Here is a 25,856-nt window from a genome sequence, read left to right as displayed (position 1 = left end):
TCATCAGATCTTTTTACTCTTTTTCCCCATACCTATTAACTTCTTTTTCATATTTTCATCTCTCTGTCTCTCTTTGCTGATTACTAGTTTTTCTTTTTTCCAGATTTATTTTTCAGTTCTTTCTTGAGCTATGCCTAACCAACTATTAAATCATCAGTTGTCTAATTTATTATTATCATCCAGGTAATGGTAATTTTGTCTAAATGAGGCCATATTGTGCTTTTGAATGCTCAAGTGGGCATTCCCCCCCCCCCCCCCCCAGTAAGCAACTGAGCTTGAAATAGGCAGTTTGCCCATCTGTCCCCTGTTGAGAAACAGGTGAATGTTTTCATGTTTGCACTTGAGCGAAAACTCACAGCCAAGTATGAGTAAATGGCAAACACTAGCTGAAGACAGTACTACCCAGGGGGAGATTTGCAAGTTTATCTCTCCTGGAGCTATCTGTCTGCATTTCAAAGGGTTGTAAAATAGGTGGAGACCTTCTTCTCTTCCCAGAGAGGATTTGTTTACCTTAGAGAGCAAAGGTCTGTTTCCTTCTCCTGCAGAGGAGCAGGCGGCTGCTGTGTGCCAGTTTCTGCATATACGGGGGCTCCTAATTCTAGGGTTCCCCTCCTGAAGGACTCATCTGTACATGAAGGGTGAACATCTGCTCTTATCACATTGCTGCTCAGAGGGAAAATGGAGCCTGGGGGACCCACACTGTTATTGCTGTAAGTAAATAATTGCTCTGATCCCTGATCCAGAAACCTGGTGTTTGCTGTTAAGATAAAATAACTAGAACTTCCCATCCCCTGCATGTGTAGGAGGTGAAAGGCTGGTTTATTTGATGGTCACTCTTACATTAAAGGTATAGACCTTTGAAGTTCCAGCTTTGTGCAGGGACTCTCCTATTATACTCAGCAGTTTGGGCTCTTTTGCCTTTTCCCCTGGTCCTGTGAGATTGTGAAAGGGGAACTCTAGGTCACCAGAATTGGTGTCTTTGCTCATGATGAAAAACACTTAACGGCTTAAATTTAAGTTTGGGTTCCTAATAATCCCTTTGTTTTTGTTAGTTAGTTGGAGTTTGTTTTCGTTTGTTGCTGTGTAATTGAAGCACCATAAACTGCACATATTTGATCAATTGCAGCAGGATACATTCATTAAATCATACTTGTAAGTAAGATAATAAACATTTCCATCACCCCAAGTATCCTCTTACCTGGTCGCTACTCACCCCTTCCTCCATCATCATCCCTGAGAAACTACTTTCTTTTTTCATTTCTTTCTTTTTTTTTTTTTGAAAGTTCTATTTATTTATTTGACAGAGAGAGAGAGAGAGAAAGAGTGAGTCAGAGATCAGAAGCCTGGGGGAGCAGTATTGGGAGAGCAGGCTTCCTGACAAATAGGAAGCCCTGGGAGGGACTTGATCCCAGGACCATGGGGATCATGACCTGAGCCTATGGCAGATGCTTAAGTGACCGGGCCACCCAGGCTCCCCACAAAACTACTTTCTATCACTATACTACTAACCAACTTAATTCCTATCACTATAGATTCATTTGTAGTTTCTAGAACTTTACAGAAATGAAATCATGCAGTATGTACTCTGTATTGCCTGAACTTCTTTCACTCAGCATAATGGTGTTAAGATAAATCTATTTTTTGTGTGTATCGGTAGTTTGTTCCTCATTATTTACTTTGGTTTTGGACTCTAAGTATTCTCTACTCTCCAGTCCATGGTTGCGCTTAATTAAAAAAAAAATTTTTTTTTTTTAATCCAGACATTTTCAATTTCTTTTTGCAGGAGGGTCAGTCATCTAGTTTGCATACTGCCGGAAACAGAAATTTCATCTTAGTGTCCTGCTGCAAGAGGACGTGTCTTCTGAGACCTCTTGGTAGGTGTTGGTGGGGAAGTGAATAGGTCATGCTTAATAGAGCTACTCCAGGGTCCCTACGTCCCTACGTCCCTAAGAATGTTATTTCTTTTGGTACATTGTACCAATGCATTTTGGCATCTCAGCTTCGTTTAGGTAGCAGAAAGTGTAGGGCTTTCTTTAGAGAGCTACAGGGCTGTTTGAGGCAGGCTTTAGCTTCCTCCCAAATTTCTATAAGCCCTTTATACTTTGATGTGGACAGTTGGTATTTTTCCAATATTATGGGAAGTGCAAGGCAAATTCACTTTGCCATGTACCCTTCCTCTTCCAGTTTGATTACATTTCATAATTTCCTCTCACATTGACACTCTAAATTACAATAATATGTAGGAGAAAGCTAAGGCACCATTTAAACAAAAAATCATCAGAAAGCGCTGGCAGCTCCAGTGCAGTAGAGTGGATACACAGGGCATTGCTAGGAGATCACAGTCCTGGGGTTGAACTGATGCACTGTATCTGCACCACCTTGTGACCTATGTAAACAGGTAAAATGTAGTTAAAATGTAGCACTGTGGCAGCCCAGGGGTGAGAAAAGAATTCAAAGGGCATCTTACATCAAACTGTCTTCTATTCTTTGTGTGTTTCACAGAACCTAGTCCAGCTTAGCTGATAGTAATTGCTTAAGAAAAAATTAAATTGGGTGACCTATTCCTTCAAGCACTGGAGAAACCCTCCTTCTTTAGGGTTGAGGTATGGGCTTGTTTGCAGATATTTGTTAAATGTTTGCCAAATTCAATCCAGTTTAATTTCCTTGTTCTGTAAGAGTGGGTTAGTATAAAAATGGCCATCCTGAAGGCCAGGAAGCCATTTTACTGAGCGTCCCTAACCAGTCCACACTGCGCGCATAACTTGAGATAAGAGAAAGTAGCTAAAACTTGGAAAAACAACTTAATCATGTACCACCGGGGCGGTTAGGTGGTGGTGCCATAGGGACCAAATGTTAAAAACAAATAGTTAACTTGCAGAGATCACAATCCTGCAAGACAGGACTCTCCCTTGGTTTGCAAATGTCCTGGTGATTTACAACAGAAAGGGCTATCTCTTCAATGGCCCAATTTCCAGAGACAAATGGCTCAGTTCCTCAAGGCATAAGGTTGCACTGTAAAACTCTAGGAGGCTGAGGCAGAAGGAAATGTAAATAAAGTTAAATTTCTTCTAAACCTAAATGTCACTTAACCTCCAGAATGGCTCCAGGGTGACCCCGGGGTGGCAAAAGGTTAAACAAAGTTAAACTGTCAAAGTGGGGTGCAAGATATGTATGTAGCCATGGAGAACTGCCTTGAAAATTCTATATAAACCCTTGGCTTTGAGTGCTCGGGGTCCTTGTTGAAACCTGCTGCACCGGATGGATACTTGGACTCCAGCTAGCTGGAAATAAACTTCGCTGTGTGACTTGCATTATCGAGAGTGTTCTCTGTCTAATTGAGGGGTGGTCGACTCTATACCCTAACAGTTCAGCATGGGCCAGAGGTGGTTTATTAATATGGATATCATAGAAAGAATGAACTTGGTGTCTGACAACCTAAGTTCATATACTAGCTCTGTCACTTACTGTGTGGACAGGTCCCTTCAGAGCAGAGGAAAGAAGTGTCTCAGTTTCTTCTCTTTAAATGGGGATGGGGGATTGTCAGCCTGCCCTGATTACCTTGCTACTTGACCAATCATTTCAATCAACAAATGAAAAACTAGAGAAGTATGAAAAGTATAGAGTGGTAAAACAGTCTAAGGAATTATAATATTATGTTTGCTGTTGATAAAAACACTAATAATTTATTTTCCCATTTGAATGGTGCTTTAGCAGAGGAAACCTAGGCAGGAAAATCTATTGCTTTTGCAAGAATCTACAGGGCACATTCAGGAGGCATGTCTGAGTCATGGCCTTGCTTTTTTCTGTACAACTTCATGACAGATTAGAAAAGACCTTAAATTAGATGAGGAAAAAAAATTATGAAATACTAACCTCATGGCTCAGACACTTCAAAGGAGGGTTTGCATGGGCTTCCTCAGTGCCCAGAGCTGTCTTAAGCTCCTTAAGACAGAGGACACAGGCTATTTAGAGCCAGGAAGCTACAAACGCAAGCAACCACCTCATCCTGACTCACAGAGCTGATTTTCCACTCAACAGCCACTCTCCCATCCTCCTGGCAAACAGGCCTTGCATTTTATTCTGGTGTTTAATACCTTCCTCACATGACTCAGAAGGAAACTCCCAATTAAAGTCAGTCTTGGTGGTTTCATTTCCCTCTAAATATATATTTATTGAGCACCTACTATGTGTTAGGCACGGCTCCAAAGTCTGAGGAATGTCAGTGAACAAAACGCAGTTCCATCCCTCAGTCTAGAGGGGAGATAGATAGCAAACAAATAAAAATATATAATGTTATGTCATATGGAAAGAAGTGCTTTAAACAGAAGAAAGAGAATGAGGGCTCAAAGAGAATGATGGGGGTATGATTTTAGGTAAAGTGGTCTGAGAAGAACTTTCCAAGAAGATAACACTTCAGCAGAGACCTAAAGACAGGTAAAAAATAGTAATTATAAGTACATCTCAGTGTATCAGTACCTGAAGCACTTTTAGAATAGGTACACCTTCTGTTAAAGCTTTTTACTAATATAGGCATTCCTCATTTTATTGTGTTTTGCTTTATTGCACTTCACAGATACTGTGTTATTCACAAATTGAAGGTTTGGGGCAACCTGGCAATGAGCAACTCTGTTGGCGCCGTTTTTCCAACTGCATTTGCTCACTTCATGTCCCTGCGTCACATTTGGTAATTCGCACAATATTTTAAACTTTTTCATTATCATTATATTTGTTTTGATGATCTGTGATCAGTGATCTTTTATGTGACTATTGTAATTGTTTTGGGGTGCCATGAACCACGTGATATAAGACAGTGAGCTTAATGGATAAATATATGTGTGTTCTGACTGCTCCACCAACCAGCCGACCCCTATCTTTCTCCCTCTCCTCGGGTTTCTCTGTTCCTTGAGACCCAACAGTATTGAAATTAGGTCAGTGAATAACCCTGCAAGTCCTCTAAGTGTTTGGGTGGAAGGAAGAGTCTCATATCTCTCACTTTAAATCAAAAGCTAGACATTACGAAGCTTAGTGAGGAGGGCATGTCAAAAGATAGGCTAAAAGCTAGGCTTCTTGTAAGTTAACCAGGTTGTGAATGCAAAGGAAAAGTTCTTAAAGGAAATTAAAAGTGCTACTCTAGTGAACATATGAGTGATAAAGTGAAACAGCCTTATTGCTGGTATGGAGGAAGTTTTCTTGGTCTACCTACAAGATCCAACCAGCCCCAACATTCCCTTCCACCAAAGTCTACTCCAGAGCAAGGCCCTAACTTCCTTCATTCAGTGGAGGCTGAGAGATGAGGAAACTGTAAAAGAAAAATTTGAAGTCAGCAAAGGTTGGCTCATGAGACTTAAGGAAGAAAGCCATTTCTAGAACATAAAAGTACAAGGTGAAGCAGCAAGATCCTAGTGTAGAAGCTGCAGCAAGTTATCCAGAAGATCTGGGTAAGAAAATTAAGGTGGCTACAGCAAAACAATATATTTTCAGTGTAGACAGAATAGACTTCTATTGGAAGAAGATATCACTCGGGACTTTCAGAGAAAGAAGGGAGAAGTCAATGCCTGGCTGCAGAGCTTTAAAGAACAGGCTGACTCTCTTGTTATTAACTAACACAGCTGGTAACTTTAAGTGGACACCAATGCTCACCATTCAAAAAATCCCAGGGCTCTTAAGAATTATGCAAAATCTACTCTTCCTGTGCTCTGTCAGTGGAACAACAGAGCCTGGATGACAGCACATCTGTTTACAAAATAATTTACTGAGTATTTTAAGCTCATGGTTGAAACCTACTGCTCAGAAGAAAAGATTCCTTTCAAAATCTGACTGCTCATTGACAATGCACCTGGTCTCCCAGGATCTCTGATGGAGATATACAATGAGATTAATGCTGTTTTCGTGTTTGTTAACACCTCAACCATTTGGCCGTCCATAGATCAAGGAGTAATTTTGACTTTCAAGTCTTAGTATTTAAGAAATATATTTCATAAATGTAGGAGTGCTGATAACACTGACTCCATCTTTGGCCTCCATTTTGTTCTTGCCCCTGTGGTGATCTTCCTTAGGGCTCTCTTCCAGGACCCATAGAACTCAATTCCTGCCCTGACCAGAATGCAGGAAGGTTTGTTCTGATCTTAAAGTGGTGCACAGAAGGCTCACTCTATTTTAAATAACTAGTAGAGATGAGAGCCTCTAACTCACAGGTGGTGCTGCTTTAGATAACTACCCTGTGACTGCACTACCATGCCCTTTGCTCTCTAGAAGCTAGGGATGAAGGCCCAGACTTGGTGGAGAATAGCTTTGTGGTGCCTGGATCATATGTCCTTCTCATTCCCCCATCAGTAAGTTACCCTGAATAAAACTTGGTGTAAATGATAATGGATATGAAGTGACTTGCTTCACTTTTCTGTGTCAAAGTGCCTTCTCGGTCTGGGGGATAATTTATTGACCCTCCTCTACTTTCTAACAAGTGGCTAGCCAGTCAGGAGCAGACTGAAAACAAAGCAAGGATAGGTTAAAAGGCCAGGTGTGGGGTGGTGGAGAGCCCATTGTCCATGCCTGGGGGACCTGGGGGTGAAGCCTCATTGTATGGGGGTGGGAAGCCTTGCTCTCCAGAGGGGGAAATCCAGGTTATCCAGCCGCCTTCATGTGGGGAGACTTGGCCAGATTTTATGAGTGGCTCAAACCAGTGCATGAGTACAGTGACACTTCCAAAATTGCTGAGGGATTGTTAGAGACCCTTTCTGAAATGATGGGGAAAGGAAATGGAGAAGAGAAAGTGAACTAGCTGTTGAGCAGTGGCTTGGTCATTGATCTTTGTGTTAGGGGACACCATGAAAAGGGAATTATGAAGCCTAGGTACACCTTTTCTGAAGAGAGAACTATTTCCTGTGCTGTGTAGGAGGGATGGTGTAGGCTGGAGGATGTGGGGGTATGGAGGAGACTACCACTGGTGAGAAGAGTACTAGCTGCCACAAACAGCTGTGGCCTGAGCCTCATCTAGAAGAGAGAGGTGCTTTATGCAGTTTACTTATCCAAGTGGTAATGGATTGTCAGACACAGGAGCACTATTGTAGCATCTCAGACACTTCAGTGAAGTTAATAACAGGTAAAATTGGCCTGCCTGGTGGGGCATGTGTTCTGGTAGCAAGGGGCTGACTCTATGCTAGTGAATAAGGGAAGTGTGTGTGTAAGAAGTTGGGAAGTACTTTGAGGAAGGTGACCCAGAGTATTTTGTAACAAACCCACAAGCAGTCCTGGGGAATCCACCAAATAGGGAAGCACTGAAGCCATTAAGGAGAAGACTCATTGTGGGAAGGGGTCTTATAGACACAGTTAAATGTTTCTTATAGGAAGAAAAATGCAAGACATGCTGAGAGAAACGTACTTTCTCTCTCATGGAACACGTCTAGGTAGCAGATGGAGGAAGTGGTTATCAGCTCAACACAAAGAACAACTGATTGCTGAAAGAGTAGACCTTAAATATTCACACACACACACATGCACACAAGTAACTAACATGATGCAGGTGTTAACTAATGGTGGTAACCATTTGCAGTATATAAATATATGAAATCAAAATGTTAAAACTTATAAAACTTAAATTTATAGAATGTTATACATAAATTATATTTCAATAAAACTGGAAAAGCTTCTGAAAAAGAAAAGGGGTGGTTATGAGTAAGGAGAAAATTGGAACAGACTGGAGAAGCATTGGCTTTGGAAAAGGATGTAAAAGCCTATGTTCCTTTAAGACGGATGGCATGTCCAAAAGAATCCAACAACAGGAGGAAGGCTTATTACAGTGTGTGACTGGCAAAGATACATGGGCACAGACTAGTGTGCACTAAAGTGAGAACTATTCTATCTGAAGAGAATTGGGCCCCTAAAGCATGGGATACCTGGCTAATGGCTCCTCTGATGAGGACAACAATACAATGGAGGAGGAAAATGACTTACAGGCATGCCCTCTGAGTCAAACAAAGACCCATAAGTATGGGGATGACCAAGAAGAAATTCCCATTAGTCAGGGAATATGCTACCACTTAATTAGTGGAACTAAGCAGCTGCTTTAAGCAAAAGGGCCAAAATGGGGTGACTTCTTGGTGTTACAATTTTGGGTACTGGGGGAAATGGTATTATGCTGCATGGGTTTGAGATGTCAAAAATGGCCTTAGTCACTGCTCATCCTGCCTTGTGACAAAGATGATATGCCACAGGCATGGGTGAGAATCTTGGGTGCTTAGCTAATTTGATTAGATAAATGCTAGCATTAGGATAACCTGGCCTAATGAATGGAATTTTCCCTCCGCTCTTGGACTCTCGACCTCTATGAAAGAACAACAAGAAATTATAAGTGAACTGGGAGTGAAACATGCCATTTTTGCTCAGCATTTTAGAGGCCCAGACAAAGAATTATTTTCCCTGGTATGAAAGACTGTATCTCAGAGTCAACCCTAGGGGCATGGTATGGGACTTTAGTATCTGTTCTTAACCCCTCTGGTTCATTGACCCATTGATACAGTAGCTGTGATGGTGGCTGACTTAAATAAAACTGAAAGAATCTGTCATAAGGGAAATAGGTGGAAAAACAGATAAGGAATATACTGCTGATGTTAAAATGGCAAAAGGGGGCCCATCGAGGTCTCACGTAATTGTGGCAAGATTTAATATTATCTGGGACCCTGAGAGAAAATATAGATCACCCAGTATGGTCTTGCTAAGCCTATGGAAGGTGTTCTGAAAAGGAAGGCTCATAAAAGCAAGGTGTGTCACTGAGTGCCCCTCTGCTAACAGGAATTTCAAGGGTAGATACCCCCAACTCCTAGAGATCAAGGGTTATGCCAATGGCCAAAGTTGCCCTGTAGTGCATGTAAGAGGCACCATCTTGAATTAACCATTTATTGGTCTTTCAGTAACAGACTATATTAGCTCTAATAGACACTGAAACTGAATGCACACCTATCTATGGAAACCACTCAAGATTTTGCGGAGAAATGAAGCCTGCTGATTATTATGAGGGACAGTTTGTCAAGGTCAAACCAGTCTCTCCCTACAGACTGGAGGCCTCCCCTTCCTCTTGCTGTTTTCTAGAGCTTATCTCTTCCATCCTGGAATATATTTTTGGCATAGATGTTCTACAGAGTCTAGATTTAATTACAATGACAGGTGAATTCAGTTTGCATATCTGAGTAGTGAGACCTGTTGTCATAGGTCCTGTAAAATGGGAACCTATAAAGCTGCCAAATCCCCAGAGAACAGTAAATTCCAAACAGTATTAGCTACCAGGGACATGATGAGATTACTGCCATCATTAAAGAATTAGGAATGCAGGGGTCATCAGGCCTACTGAAAGCCCATTCAGTAATCCAGTTTGGCCAGTAAAGAAATCTAATAGTACTGGCAAATGACAATAGATTATAGGGAACTCAACAAAATTACTCGCCCATCCATACCCAGGTGCCTAGTATAGCCTTCTCAGAGAAAATCACAGCATCCTTCTTTGGTGCTCCATCTTGTTCCATGCATTGACCTCCCTGAGGGCTATAGGTTGCAGCCCCATAAGGGTTAATGTATGCCCTGACCAAAATGCAGGCTTGTTCTGATCATCCCTAAGTGGTACACAGAATAAGTGACTAGTAGAGATGAGATCCTCTGGCACACAGATGGTACCATGTTAGATAAACACTCTGTGACTTTACCACCATGCCCTTCGCTCTATGAAAGCTGGAGACTTGGTAGAGAAGAGGGAGTGAATAATAGCTGCACGGTGCCTGGATTGCCCACCTGATTCCCGCCCCCATCAGTAAGTTATGCTGAATAAAACTCACTTTTCAGTCTCAAAGTACCTTCTCAGTTTGGAGGATACTTTACTGACCCTCCTTTAACCTTCTAACACAGAAGGATCTAGCTGCCATAGGTAGTGACCCTACTGATGGATCTGGGCAAAGTGAATTGAAAACCTTCTGGAAAGCACTCATCATTCTAGATGCTATTAAGAACATTTATTTTTCATGGGAAGAGATTAAAATATCAAAATCAACAGTTTGGAAGTTGATTCCAGCCCTTATCCTCCATCCCTCACTTTGAGGGATTCAAGACTTCAGTAAAGGAAGTAACTCACATGGTGGAAATAGCAAGCAAATGAGAATTAGCAGTGGAGGGGTGCCTGGGTGGCTCAGTGAGTTAAGCCGTTGCCTTCGGCTCAGGTCATGATCTCAGGGTCCTGGGATCGAGTCCCGCATAGGCTCTCTGCTCAGCAGGGGGCCTGCTTCCCTTCCCCTGTCTCTGCCTGCCTCTCTGCCTACTTGTGATCTCTCTCTGTCAAATAAATAAATAAAATCTTTAAAAAAAAAAAAAAAAAAAGAGAGAATTAGCAGTGGAGCCCGAAGATGTGACTGAATTGCTGCAAGCCCGTGATCAGACTTGACCAGGTGAAGAGTTGCTTCTTACAGATGAGCAAAGTGATTTCTTGAGCTAGAACCTATTCCCAGTGATGATACTGTGAAGATTGTTGAAATGACAACAAAGGATTTAGAATATCACATAAAGTTAGTTAATAAAGCAATGGAAGGGTCTGAGAGGATTGACCCCAGTTGTGAAAGAAGTTTTACTTTGGGCAAAATGCTAGCAAACAGCATTGCATGTTACTGAGAAGTCATTGTGATTACCACAGTCCACCCTTCCCATAGACGAAGGATGAGCACGTAGAGCTTCAGTCAGCCACCAGCCAATGGCTGGTTTCCCACTGCCTCACAAGTCACCTGAGTGCTGTGGTCATGTTCTTCTGCTCAGGTCCTATCATAAAACCAACTGTAGGGACAGGACAGCATAAGCTAAAGGAAGTTTATTATTTCAAGTTTCTTTAAAGGAAGAGATTCTACAGGCAGTTTTCACAGGTACTACTTCTAGAGGGATGGGGATGCACACCCACCATCTCATGGCCAACGTGGATTGTGTAATTTGGATGATCACCCCCAGTGGTTTTGTTTAGGGATAACCATATGACTTGGTTCTGACCAATGAGAAGCAAACAGGTCTTCTAGAGGTATTTGGTCATAAGAGTAAGCACATATCTGAAAGGCTACAGAGTATATGATTCTAATCATAGGACAGTTGGAAAAGGCAAAATTATGGAGACTGAAAAGATCAGAAGTTTGCGGGGTTTGGGAGAAGGCAGGGATGCGTAAGTGGAACACAAGATTTTTAGGCCAGTGAAATCACCCTGTATGATACTACATTGGGGAATACACATCATATGTGTATCCAAACCCATAGAATATACAGCATGAGAGTGAACCCTGATGGAAGCTGTGGACTTTGGATGATAATACGTGTCAGTGTATGTTTGTCAGTTGTAACAAATGTACACTCTGGGGTGGGGTGTTGTCAAGGAGGAGTCTGTGTAACAGGATAAAGAGTTACACGGGAACTTGGTGCTTTCCACTCAACTTTGCTATAACCTGATATTTATTGAAAATTAGTCCACTAAAAGTAAAAAGGAAGAGACACACATATGAATAGAAACAGTACCTCTTCCTCCATTAAGCCTTGTTGTGGTAGCAAGCCATCTTCGGAAACCCTACAAGGACAGCCAGGTAAGGATGGATAAATAGGAAGTTAGAAGAACCTTAAGTGGTTAAGTTTCTGGATTAACCACCCTAATGCCACACTAAATTTCCCTACAATTTAAGCCTATATGGATTTTCTGTAAGTTCATATTAATATAAAACTAATTAATATGAATGTAGATAGACCCAGAGTGAGAGGAAATGAAGGGCCAGTGGCTGGGAAAAGCCAGAGTACAAACCAGCCTTCAGGTGACCTTGCTTCTGGTCACTGGCACTCTGGGTGATGGCTTCAGGGCCACACTTTCTTTCCAATATCCCTCTACTCCAGAGGAAGCCAAGATGAGTCTTGGGCCCTTTGGAGTCACTGTTCCTCTGTTCCCAGGAAGACACTCACTCTCTGATTTTGTTTAAAGTCTCCAGAGGGCAGAATCCTAAAGACCTAAAAGGGAAATCATCTCAGGCAATGTTGTGCCTCCTGATGGCCAGCACCCCCACTACACATTTCTTTACATGGGCTCTCACATGGTAAGTGCATATGGCACTTGCCCACACTTAGACCCCCATAGAACCCCATGTAGAATCACATAGGTATATCTATTGGACAAATATTGTGTTAGGTGCTGGTATAGCTCCATAATTTGAGGACGAAATGAATAAGCAGAAAAGTTATAACCTTCCTTTTATTCTTATAATTGCTTTCTATCTCTCATTAATTAATTAATTCATTCATTCATTCTTAAAAACAAAAAAGGGCTCAGAAGAGCCTAAGAAAAAGTCTTTGTAAGAGACCCATGTACCCAGTGCATGTACTTACCAAAGACTGAAAAATAAGGTTTTTTCCCTTCAAGAGACAGTGGCTAATAAGAAAAAAGATTGCCATTTCATAAAAATAACTTAAAGTCTTAAAGGTCAAGTTTTAAAAATGATAAGATTAACAAAGTTAAGTCAGTTTATTTTGTTTGTTTCTTTTTACTTCAGACCTTCTCAGGATCTCTGGTGAAGTGAATATGGTCTCACGAATATGAAGATGTCCGCATCTAATCTCCAGAATCTATAAACAGGTTTTCTTATACAACAAAAGGGACTTTGCAAAGGTGATAAAATTAAGGATCTTGAGATGGGGAGATTATCCTAGGTTATCTGGGTGGATCAATTGACCTAGTTAATAAGACTAGGAAAGCAACAGTTAAGAGTTAGAAGGCCCTGTGACAACAGAAACATAGATTAGAGACAGCCACTTGGAGAATGGAGGAAAGAGCATGTTCATGAATATGGACAGCCTCCTGGAAGAGGAAAAGCAAGGAAATGGATTCCCCCTGAGAACCACCAGAAGGAATCAGTCCTGCTGATACCTAGGCTTTACCCCACTAAAGCTGGTTTCAGATTTCTAGTCTCCAGAACCTGTAAGAGACTAAACCTTTATTGCTTTAGGTCACCGAGTGTGTAGTAATTTATTATAGCATTGGTAAAACACCAATGACCAAGGAGAGAGAATATAGTGAGTAATGTTTCCCAAATGCTGATAGAGTATTCCTCTTTGGAAGTATGCCCTGCAGGATCAGGATGCTCTGACCACTTCTGGAAATGCTTCATTGAATGTGCTTCTGGAATCAATAACCCATCTTGTGGGGACCAGTGAAACCCTCTCCAAGTATGACACAAGTGCAGGACATCATTCGACAATTGATCATTCGATGATCACAATCATCATTCAACAATTCTGCTCATCAGACCTGGTAAGTGAGAAAGTGGAATTTCCAGCCCTAGTTAGCCCATACTTAACTCTACTGTCCCCTCAGCCTCACTAAGCCAAGGCAGTCCATGACTACCTTAGTTACATGAGTTCCTAATGAAGGTTACAGAGGGTCCTTCAAGTTCCAAAGCCCTGTAGTCTCTAGCCCAAGGGGAAGCTCATGCCAGAGACTAATAGGCTTGCAACATTAGGACCAAACAACAGTAGAAGTAGCTGAAATGGTGACATCTCCATAAGAGGCATGAGGGAAGGCGCCACAGTATGGTAGAAAGAGCACTGGCTGTGATGGGGGTGGCTAGAATGTTTAAATACAGCTTCAGGTATGGTGTTTATAGCACTTTTTAGGTATTACAAGCTGCAGCTATGTGATTTGGGAAGTTACTTCTCAGACTATTTCTTCTCTTGTATGAGAGTGTACCCATTGTTCTATGGGTTTGATGTTCTGGTGAGGAAACAACTGTAAAAGGCTTCTGAAAACCAAAAACTTAAATAGTATTGTTTTCCTTTTTAATGACAAACTTTTCTATATAAAGATTGTGACCATTTGGAAGGCACTCGCCCCCAAGGAAAGGAAAAGTACAAACAATTCTATAATTAGTCACAGGTTGAGTTGAGCCCCAAACAACCACAGTGCTGTGGTTGAAACCACAGTGGAAACCATTTGTGGGAGAAAACTTCAGGCGTTGTGGACATGTTCCTTTCCAGATCCTGTACAGCATGGCTAACAACCAAGGAAAGGAGATCTACAGCTGTTCCAAATGTGGGGCTCTCCACTTCCATTTTAAAAACAAAATCCTCACTTTCTTCCTCTCCCCCGAACCAGAGACATCCTTATTTGTGACTGGTGCACCCATATGCATGAGCCAGCCTCCACTCCAGCCACCCACTCAATTCCAATGACATTTTCTTCACACCACCTGAAGTACCCACTCCTTGTCCTGTTCCTTGTCATTACCAGAGAACAAACCACTTCTAACCCCCAAATTCCAAGGAGCCCTTCTTCCACTGTACCACTGCCTTTTCGGTCCATTTTCTCTGATAACCCTATGTCTACAGTTCTGAGTCTTCATGGTACCTCTAATCAATCAACTCTTGTGGCATTTCTTTCTTCTGTGGCTTAGCTCAGAGGCCATCTTTATCACCTCTCCCTTGCAAACATCTGAAAACCCTTGCCCGACTCCTTCTGTGGTATTTTCCCACCTTCTTGGGACCAGAGTACTTGCCCCATCTGCCTTTCCTGTCCTGCTGATGCTTAGCTGGGACACTCCAGGACAGCTCATCTCTGCTTATGGCTGGAACCTGCTGTGGATTAATTTCAAAGGTTCATGGTGAAGCCAGCAAAGTTTGAGCTTCAGGGCTTGCCTTGTATAACACCTTGTATAACACTTTAAGATGACATTTTGAGTTTTCTTAAAGAAGTACCCCCAAATTATATAAGCTCTTCAGGTCTTCTTAAGATTAAGTCCACCCCTGCCAAGTGTTGATTATTTTGAATATAACCCCTGACCATCCCTCAAGCAGGTAGCAGTTACTTTAGAATAGATGTATGACTCCTACCCAAGGCTGGAATGATCTGGTCCCTGCCCATTTCTGCTCACCTGCCATGGTCCTCTTCACTCTACCCTTCAGCCACATTGGTTTTCCTCCACTTCCCAGATCATGCCAAGTTTGATGCCTCCATGTCCTTCACATGTCCTGTCCCCTCTATTTGAAATGCTCTTTTGTCACCCACCAGGCCTCTGCCCCTGACCATCCTCACTAAAGCAGATGCCTGCCTCCCATCCCTCAATCTCTCTCCAACCCCTCATAACACTGCAGAGTTAAGATTCTTCTATTTTTCTTTTAACTTTTGTCCATATCCTTCAGACAGCTATAATCCCTGCAAGTATAGGGATGGGAAAAAAACGTGATGGGATCTATATATTCACTATTGTGTCCCCAGTGCCTACACAAAAATATTTTGAGTGAATTATGAATGACACAGACTCTGTGGGATTGTTAATGAGGGTGTACAGCTCAAGGGAAGGTCTGTTGTGACCAGTTATGCTTCCCTCAAATTTTCCTTGCTTCCTTGCTTCCTTTGTGGTTAAATGTTGAGCTGGTCTCCCAGGCACATGGCCTATGGCAGGCTCCTTTTCTGGATTCCTGGAAAACCCTAAATGTTTCCAACCCTCTGCAGGAAAGCATGAGAGTTTCATGGTGCTCTTGGCAAGCCACAGTACTCCATTGATTCCTTTGCTAGAGCAAATTGAGACGTCTCTTGTCCCCTGGATGCCTCCCTCTCCACCTGCAACTTTTCTTGTTCCCTCCATTTCTCCAGCCTCTCTAGGCCCTAACAATTGTCCCTATATCAGAGGATAGACCAGGGAAAGACATCTCTGGCATGGCAACTGCAAGGTATACTACTTTAGGAAGTTGGAGATTATTGAACACAGCATGCAAAATTATATAAGTGTTCATGCATATGCATGTAAATGTTAATCATGTAAAATTTATGTTCCGATGACCTGGGGCTGGTAACCTTAATCAGGGGTTCCCTGAGGGAGGTAATTCTGACAACTTGCCTGGGACTTGAGGGATTCTAGGTGTGTTTGTGAAGAAACTATTTTGCAAGAGCAGGTGCTTTTCATTCCCACCATCAATTACGGTTTAACATCTCCCAAGCCCTTTTCATAAACAGGGCACTCCTAGGCACTATTAACCTGCTTTTGCCTGCCTCCTCTCATTACTTCCTTTTGTACAGTGTACATTTTTTATACACTTTAATATGCATTAATTCATTCCCTTCTCAGGCCAACTCTGCAGTGAGGGAGAGTGTGTATTAATATGCTGCTTTTACAGATAAGGAAACGGGACATTTAGAAGCTACAAGGAAGCATATGACAAACACCAGAACATCTGCCTGGTCCTGGTTGGACCTTATATGCCCAATGATGTGTTGGAGAAAGTAGCTCAGGATAGAGGGGAAGGCCAGGCCTGGCATTCTAAACATCATCTCTGATCCCAGCTAGTCTCCAAACTAGCTTGTGATACTTGACCTCCCATCAGCTGCTTGTGTCGCTGATTGCTAAAGTGAAGCCATTGGACTAATAACAGTTTTTTAAAAAATTATTATTTCTTTTCAGTGTTCCAGAATTCATTGTTTATGCACCACACCCAGTGCCATGCCCTCCATAATACCCACCACCAGACTCACTTCCCACCCACCACCCCTCCAAAACCTTCAGTTTGTTTCTCAGAGTCCACAGTTTCTCATGGTTCATCTCCCCCTCCAATTTCCCCCAACTCCTTTCTCCTCTCCATCTCCCTATGTCTTCTGTGTTATTTCTTATGCTCCACAAGTAAGCAGAAGCATATGATAATTCACTCTCTCTGCTTGACTTATTTCACTTAGCATAATCTCTTCCATTCCCATCCATGTTGATACAAAAGTTGGGTATTCATCCTTTCTGATGGAGGCACAATACTCCATAGTGTATATATATATGGACTATATCTTCTTTATCCATTCATCCGTTGAAGGGCATCCTGGTTCTTTCCACAGTTTGGTGACTGTGGCCTTTGCTGCTATGAACATTGTGGTATAGATGGCCCTTCTTTTCACTACAGCTGTATCTTTGTGGTAAATACCCAATAGTGTAATTGCAGGGTCTTAGGGAAGGTCTGTTTTTAATTTCTTAAGGAATCTCCCACACTGTTTTCCAAAGTGGCTGCACCAACTTGCATTCCCACCAACAATGTAAGAGGGGTCCCCTTTCTCCACATCCTCTCTAACACATGTTGTTTACTGTCTTGTTAATTTTGGCCATTCTGATGTAAGGTGTATTGTAATGGCCATTCTGGTATAAGGTGTTATCTCATTGTGATTTTTGGATGCCAAGATTCTCAACAAGATCCTAGCTAATAGTTTCCAATAGAACATTAAAAAGATTACCCACCATGACCAGGTGGGATTTTTCCATGGGATGCAGGGGTGGTTCAACATTCACAAATCAATCAGTGTGATAGAACAAATCAATAAGAGAAGAGAGAAGAATCACATGGTCCTCTTAATTGATGCAGAAAAAGCATTTGACAAGATACAGCATCTGTTCCTGATTAAATGATTCTAAGTATACAGATAGAGGGAACATTTCTCAACTTCATAAAAGCTATCTATGAAAACTCTTCGCCACTCTTGTTCAACGTAGTACTAGAAGTCTTAGCAACAACAATTAGACAACAAAAAGAAACAAAAGGTATTCAGATTGTCAATGAAGAAGTCAAACTCTCTCTCTTCACAGATGGCATGATACTTTATATGGAATACCCAAACTATACCCCCAAGCTACTAAAATTCATACAGCAATTTAGTAATGTGGCAGGATACAAAATCAATGACAGAAATCAGTTGCTTTCTTTTACACTAACAATGAAAATACAGAAAGGGAAATTAGAGAATCAGTTGCATTTACTATAGCACCAAGAACCATAAGATAGCTGGGAATAAACCTAACCAAAGAGATAAAGGATCTGTACTCAAGGAACTACAGAACACTCATGAAAGAAATTGAAGAAGACACAAAAAGATGGAAGACCATTCCATGCTCATTGGTCAGAAGAATAAATATTGTTAAAAATGTCTATATTACCTAGAGCAATCTGTACTTTCAATGCCATTCTAATCAAAATTCCACCAGCATTTTTCAAAGAGCTGGAACAAACAATCCTAAGATTGGTATGGAACCAGAAGAGACCTGGAATTGCTAAGGAAATGTTGAAAAAGAAAAAGCTGGGGGCATCATGTTGCCTGACTTTAAGCTTTACAACAAAGCTATGATCACCAAGACAGCATGGTACTAGCACAAAAACAGACACATAGACGAGTGGAACAGAGTAGGGAGCCCAGAAATGGATCCTCAACTCTATGGTCAAATAATCTTTGACAAAGCAGGAGAAGATATACAGTGGAAAAAAGTCTCTTCAATAAATGGTGCTGTAAAAACTGGATAGCTATGTATAAAAGAAGGAAACTCGACCATTCTCTTATACCATACACAAAGATAAACTTGAAATGGATAAAAGACCTCATTGTGAGTCAGGAATCCATCAGAATGCAAGAGGAAAACATAGGCAGTAATCTCTTCGACATCAGCCATAGCAACTTCTTTCAAGGTATGTCTCCAAAGGCAAAGGAAACAAAAGTGAAAATGAATTTTGGGGATTTAATCAAGATCAAAACCTTCTGCACAGCAAAGGAAAGAGTCAACAAAACAAAGAGGCAACCCACGGAATCGGAGAAGATATTCGCAAATGACAATACAGACAAAGGGCTGATACCCAGGATCTATAAAGAACTCCCCAAACTCAGGGCGCCTGGGTGGCTCAGTGGGTTGGGCTGCTGCCTTCGGCTCAGGTCATGATCTCAGAGTCCTGGGATCGAGTCCTGAATCGGGCTCTCTGCTCAGCAGGGAGCCTGCTTCCCTTCGTCTCTCTCTGCCTGCCTCTCTGCCTACTTGTGATCTCTCTCTGTAAAATAAATAAATAAAATCTTAAAAAAAAAAAAAAGAACTCCCCAAACTCAACACACACAGAACAGATAATCATGTCAAAAAATGGGCAGCAGACATGAACTTCTCCAATGAAGACATACAAATGGCTAACACACATGAAAAAGTGTTCATCATCACTAGCCATCAGGGAGATTCAAATCAAAACCGCATTGAGATACCACCTAATAGTGGTTTTTTGTTTGGGCTGCCCATGAGGATCATCTGGGGAGCTTTTAAAAATTCCCATGCCCAAACTCTATCCCAGATCAATTAAATCTGATCTCTTGGGCTGGGATACTTAGATCCACCCATATTTGCTTATGTTCCCCTGGCTATTCAAAAATGAAGCTAAGGTTTAGAACACTGGCTCCGAACTGAATGATCCTTTGGATTTTTCAATACACTGTAAACTTCCATCTAAAAATAGCTTGTAGACTCTGACCAATATAAACGTTCGCTGACTGAACTGTCCCCAAAGAAACCCATTTAACATTGTTTAACCAAACTTCTCCCAGTCATATGTGACCACAAAAGCCATTCCTCATGTGACAATTTCTAATGCCTTGTTAATATCCTACAGCACTAATGTACTCTGGAAAACCTTCCATTCAGGGTCCATCTTAAAAAAGAAAAAAAAAAAAAAAAAGAAATTCAGGGGAGTCTGATTCTCTTAGCTGTTTGGGACTATAGATGCATGCCTTAGCAAACACTCTCCCGCAGGCTGCTGGCACATCCTCAGAGGGAAGGATGGCTGCTTCTACTCCTCTTGTGTTTGGGTTCAGTTCTATAATTAGCATCCCCGTCAGCATGTTCTGTGGGTAGACTAAGAAGAGAGACTCTTCCAGAAATGTTTCATGTGTTTTAGATGTTTTAAAGAGCCAACCATGAAGGCAAAACCATTAAAGTATAAAATAAAGGGGCGCCTGGGTGGCTCAATAGGTTGGACATCTGCCTTCCGCTCAGGTCATGATCCCAGGGTCCTTGGATGGAGCCCCATGTTGGGCTCCCTGCTCAGTGGGGAGCCTGCTTTTCCCTCTCCGTCTTCCTACTGCTCCCCCTGCTTGTGTTCTCTGTCAAATAAATAAATAAAAGCTTTTGAAAATAAAAAAAGTATAGAATAAAATATAGCAGAATATATAAAGGCCCTAATGCAAAAGCAAGAAAGGCAAGATAAATACATTTGAATACATCAGACTTTGAAATGGCAGAAGACCCCACAGGCTAAAAAGAAAAATGTAGACTGAGAAGGGAGTATCTGTAGCATACATAACAACTCAGAACCATGTGGAATATGTAAAGAAGCCTTCGAAGTCAATAAATAGACCAAATAGGAATAAATGAAGACATGAGCAGGTAATCTTCAAAAGAAGGACAAATAGCCAATGTGAAAAAATGTAAGATCTCATAGATAATCAAGGGAAAACAGACTAAAATAATAATAAGACCTTATTTTTCACACATGAGATTGACACAGGATGTAAAAAGATTGCTAACAGGTTCTCTTGAGGAATAGTGTGCAAAGGCAAACTCTCACATACTGCTGTTGAGGAAACAAATCAAAAAGGCCATTTTGAAGGACAGTCTGGGGTAGGTAATAAATTTTTTTAAAATTCACATTCCCTCTCACCCAGCAATTACACTTCTTGGTTACTACTCTGAAGAATGGCTTGCAAGTACACAGGAAGACAGATGCAGCTGTGTCAATGCAAAATAATGCAAAAAAAAAAAAAAACAAACAAAACAAAACTGGGCACAGTCTTGCCAACCAAATGTCTGTATGTAAATGTGAAGAGACAATTCTAGAATTCCAGTGAACTGGTATGTGGTGGTCAAAGTGGACTGCTTTATCTACATTGTTTCATTTTTTTTCCTTTTTGGAGAGGGGATAAAATTGTCTCAGTAACCGTGCCTAATTCATAAAGTTCTAAGTATTAAATGAGTGGATAGATAGAAGCATTCAGTGTTTGTCCAATAGGCACTGGGTAGTATCTTTGTCATTGTTAGCAACAGAGAACCGCACTCAACAGCTTCCCGTACCCTAGGAATGTCTTCTGGCCTCTGCTCAGCCATGGCTGTGGAAGGCCTTCTGTCACCAACCCTGGATTTTGGGGAGGCCTATCTGTAATGTCCCTTCCTCCTCCATTCAGACAGTGATCCCTGAGTTTGACCTTCACCTTTCACAGTGACCGTGCGGGTGTTTGCTGAAGCCTCTGAGGCTGACTTTGTGTTACAGGAAATATGAAGACATCACTAAAGGTGCTTGCTGACTCCTGGGTCATGTCTCCAAGAATGCTCATTTTCCCCTTCTCCAGGGAACAGTCCAGGCCCTGCCAGATGTGGGATGCGGGCATTAGAAGGTGAAGAGGAAAAGAGTGAAGAGGTATCACGTTTTTGTTTCAGACAAATTCTTAAGACTTTAGAGACAACCTTCTCAGCTTCTCTAAAATGCATGGATATTTAGCCCTGGAAGCATTTACCCAGCAACCAAAAGAAAATGTTTTTCCAATAAATGAATTATTTCTCACAGCACTCATGAAGCGGTGAGGGAGGGTGGGCAGGGACTCATTTTAGAGCATGGTGAGTCAGCGCCACCCCAAGAAGGAAATGACATGGAAGCCTCAGTGGTGACTGGTTGCTGGGGGGATTTGGGGGCACAGAGAGACAGGCCCTAGGAACTGTGTAGTGTCCTACTGGACATCTGTTTGTTTGTTTTTCTCTCCAGTTGCTTCCTCAGACATATTTTCTTTCTTTCTTCCTTTCTTTCTTTTTTTCTTTTAGCTTTAGCTTTACAAGAAGCCCAGACCTTTGGGGTTAACCCTATCAGCCTTTCCTCCCTGCTCACTTGAAAAACCTACTGAACTTCCTTTACCCAGAGTGCCATTTGGGCCTGCACGAGGCTTTGATCTCCGCTCACCTCCTTCTGAATATGATGTAGCAGACATCTCTTCCATCAGCCCCTGAGGGAGGTTTTACCCAGAGATTTGGCCCTATTTCCTGCTTTTCTCCTTTTCCTCTCTATTAAGGAATCTCTGCAGGCTCAAATTTTCATTTTTATTCGTAGATAAATGGCTTTAGATATTCCTTGCAGACTCTGCAAGCCTGACACCGGGTAGTGACTTCCAGAGCTCTCATTCTCCATCTCCATCTGGCTGGATTTCTGCTGAAGTCCCAGCCAGCCTCTGGACACCAGAGTGTCAAGGAGTCTCCTTATTTCTTTTCATCCATAGACCTCTCACCAGGTCTAATTCTAGTCCCACCTCTTCTTTAAAAAAAAAAGCCTTTTAGGATGTCCCCAGCTAGATGGGATTTCTCCCTCATCTCAATCCTTATGGCATGTAACGTCTGTACCCCTCAAGCACACCATCATTTATGTAGTCTGTGAAGAATTATGGGGAACATAGAAGGTGCCAACAGATGAAGCTGTATGCATGTGTACAGAGAAGCATCTCTACCTTCTAGGTGCATTACTAAGCAACGGGAAGGCAGAAATTAAAAAAAAAAAAAAAACATGTCCTCTTGGGGTACCTGGCTGGCTCAGTTGGTTGAGCCTCAGACTCAGCCGTTTGTTTCATTGGCTCAGGTGATGGTCTCATGCATCATGGGATAGAGCCCCACTTTGGGCTCCTTACTTATCACGTAGTCTGCTTGAAGATTCTCTCTTTGTGCCTCTCTCTCTCTCTGCCCCCCCCCCAATAAATAAATAAATCTTTAAAGAAAAATGTCCCCTCTTCACAGGCCTTCATGGTCACAAATTTAGCCACATTTTCTCCCTGTATACAAAGCCCTGATTCAATTGGATGGTTGGAAGTGTTACCATTGGTTCTTTTGGGGTCAGTTACACCTAATCCCTCAATTATTCAGTGTGACTCAGGATCTTTGATGAAACAGTATGTATATAATACTTGAATCAGGACCATTTTTAGATTAATTCTTTGAAATAGTTCTATGGCATAATTTTCTTTTGGTTTATTTCCCCACTTTTTTTTTTTTTTATTACTGTAGGAAATACCAGATACACAAGGCAAATAACCACAAAATTATGCAAAAATATATATTTAAGAGAAAATGCTACATAACATACATATCTCATGTTAAATATACAGATTGCGGGACGCCTGGGTGGCTCAGTTGGTTAAGCGGCTGCCTTCGGCTCAGGTCATGATCCCAGCGTCCTGGAATCGAGTCCCACATCGGGCTCCTTGCTCAGCAGGGAGCCTGCTTCTCCCTCTGCCTCTGCCTGCCCTTCTGTCTGCCTGTGCTCGCTGTCTTCCCTCTCTCTCTCTGATAAATAAATAAAAAATCTTTAAAAAAAAAAAAAGACTTCTTAAAAAAAAAATATATATATATATATATATATACAGACTGCATGTAAACACTGAGAACCCTGGGGTGAACCCAGTTTCTAAAACCTGTTCACTTTGCTGCCACACTGCTACCCTAACACTCATAACAGACCATTTCTAAAACCTCAGATTTCCAATGTTAGCTGTCCTACCACTACTATATTTGTTTATTTTGATTTTATTTGTTTGATTTTGATTTGTTGATGTGTTAAGTTTGAATCTGCTCAGGAAGGAACTATCTCAGATTCTTTGTTGCCCTTGTCCACAAGAGGTTTCATATATTCAGGCTGAGCGGAAAATGCTTCCTGAGTTTAGAAGTGCTATCTGTACCACCTAGATGTGATTGGATACTTTTCAGGCTCTTTTCCTTTCGTTCAGAACTCTCAAACCTGTGTTTGGTTTTTTTCCTTGTTTATTTGTTGTTTAATGTGTTTCACTGGCTGGAACTCTCCCATTTTTCTTCCTTTTTAACTACGTTATACTCTCTCTTTTTTTTTTCCTTTGCTTGCTCCTCTAAGAGTCATTTTAGGTTCCCCTTCGACCATTCCCCTCATTCAGTCAATTTTAAAAAGGTTTCTCTCTACACGTAGCATTCATATAGATGTCTTCCTTCCGCTTAAATCACTTGTTGTGAACATCTTGTATTACTCTGTCTCCCAGAATAGCTGGAATCCAGATTGATATATCTTTCTCACACCTGCAAATGACCTTGAGGATCCCTAGGGCCTATATCACAGCACATAGGTGGTGATCTGGGAGGTCTGGTTCACTAGCGAGTCTTCCATAATTCTTTTCCTCTGAGATATGGGCACTTCAAGCCAAATGGGGGAAATAGTATTCACCTACAAAGTAGCTCTGTTCTTTTTCCAGTCCCCTTCTCAGGTCTTAGACAAAAGTTTCTGGTGCAGTGGGTAGAACCAACGGAAGTGTAAATAGGATTTCCCCTACTGTTATTTCTTTTCCAATAATGATCTTGTGTCCCCCACCCAAACATTTCTTTTTCAACAGCCTCTCCTCTTAAAACTAAGCTCCTTCCATGAGGATCCTGAACTGATGGACAAGACCTCACATGGACTCATCTCTGCCATCAATACGTTTAAATAGCCATCTCCCACCCAGTACAGGACTCTTAAAGGAAGTTCACCATATTTCACCTGTGCTATCTCACCCAGTACAATTATCAGGGGATCTCAGATGTAGAATCTTTTTTAGATCTGCCTTTTTCCCCTTATAGATGGAGGTATTATAGAATAGTGATTAAGAGGATGGACTTAAGAGAGCCCAGATACCTGCGCTCGCATTTCAACTCAGCCTTGAGCAAGTTTCTTTAACCTCTCTAAGTACCAATTTCTATATTTGTGGAATGGGGGGATGATAATATCTACCTTGTAATGTTATGGGACTATCAAAATTGCCCATAAGCTGGATCATAAAGCAAGCCTCAACTGATTTTGAAGTATTGAAATTCTTTAAAGTATGACCTCTGCAAGTAAGATAGAAGTTAATGATAAAGGACTAGAAAGTTCCCAGAGGCTCAGAAGTTAATAATCTGTGGCTCTAATAACGTATTCAAGTTTTGTCTACTTGATTTTCCTACATGCATTTGTATACCTCAAAGCTGCCAAGCAGAGAAGCTAACCTCTCTGATGCCTCCCTGAGCCATCCCACACAGAAAACTGGGTGATACAGGACACTCACAATCTTGGGCTTGGTCTTCATTTCTCACATGGGAGCATATATTCACGCCACACAGGAGAGTGTCACCCCCCCTCTCAGTATACACATTTATATACACAATTAGGTGAATTTCCTATAATTTTCCAGATTCCAAAAGAGAAGATTTGTAAGCAAAGCATAGTTTAGCCAGTTCATGGTTTTCTCTTCAGTAGCTATAGGAATCACAAGAGGGCAAAACTGAAGATTAAAGACACTCTTTCTCCCATTGGCTGTTTTCTCCTGCTTTGTCGAACAAGGAATTATGGAACATCACATCCAAAACTAATGGTGTACTGTATGGTGACTAACGTAACAGAATTCAAATAAAGAAAGAGAGAAAGAAAGAAAGACACTATTTCTGAGTAGAACTCACAGGTTGGAGGCCTTACGGGTCAGGAAGGTGCTAGCTGACTGACTGGTGTGAACTGGAGGACTGTGCAAATTTTTCCAGCTTGCTAAACAATTTGCATTTGGCTGGGACCAGGACATTTTGTATTCGCACCCATGCCCAACATTTCCTTCAGTATGTATGCTAATGATATATCTCCTAGGAAACGTGAGGGATTAATGATAAAAATGTGAATCATCCTCCAGGGTTATGAATTAACCAATCCTATTCTGCTCAACAAACATTTATAGAGCAACTATGTTTAGTTACACGGTGGGGTAGGGCAACAGTGCCATTCAATGCAAACATCCAGATGGACTTATTAGAGGAAAAGCATTGATTCTCAGATCAGTTTCACATACAGGCTGGTCTAAGAAATGAACAATAGATGTAGGGCTGGAAGTTTTATATTCTGGTCCAAGCTCTAACAATTTTTCACTGTGTGTCAGCAAGCAGTTTAATAACCTTGCTTGCTGTGGCACAACAAGGAGAGAGGAAACTAGTTATTTTCAAATAAGATAATGAATGTGAAAGCTGTTTTAATACAATTGAAGACACTCTTTG

At 41.5% G+C, this 25,856-nt stretch overlaps 1 long non-coding RNA gene across 1 annotated transcript; it reads left to right on the top strand.

Annotated features, from left to right (window-relative positions):
• The first annotated feature begins 406 nt into the window (after positions 1–406).
• LOC309842352 lies at positions 407–25,249 on the top strand. Its single transcript, XR_014299618.1, has 5 exons — positions 407–710; positions 1,784–1,874; positions 4,574–4,684; positions 13,106–13,297; positions 24,197–25,249. It is a non-coding gene; the product is annotated as an uncharacterized lncRNA (long non-coding RNA).
• Positions 25,250–25,856: the final 607 nt, after the last annotated feature.

Source organism: Mustela nivalis (genome assembly GCF_964662115.1).
Source record: "Mustela nivalis genome assembly, chromosome: 10".
In the NCBI taxonomy this organism is placed as follows: domain Eukaryota; kingdom Metazoa; phylum Chordata; class Mammalia; order Carnivora; family Mustelidae; genus Mustela; species Mustela nivalis.
Note: the sequence above shows the minus strand (reverse complement) of the source record. Positions and strands in the feature narration are given on the sequence as shown.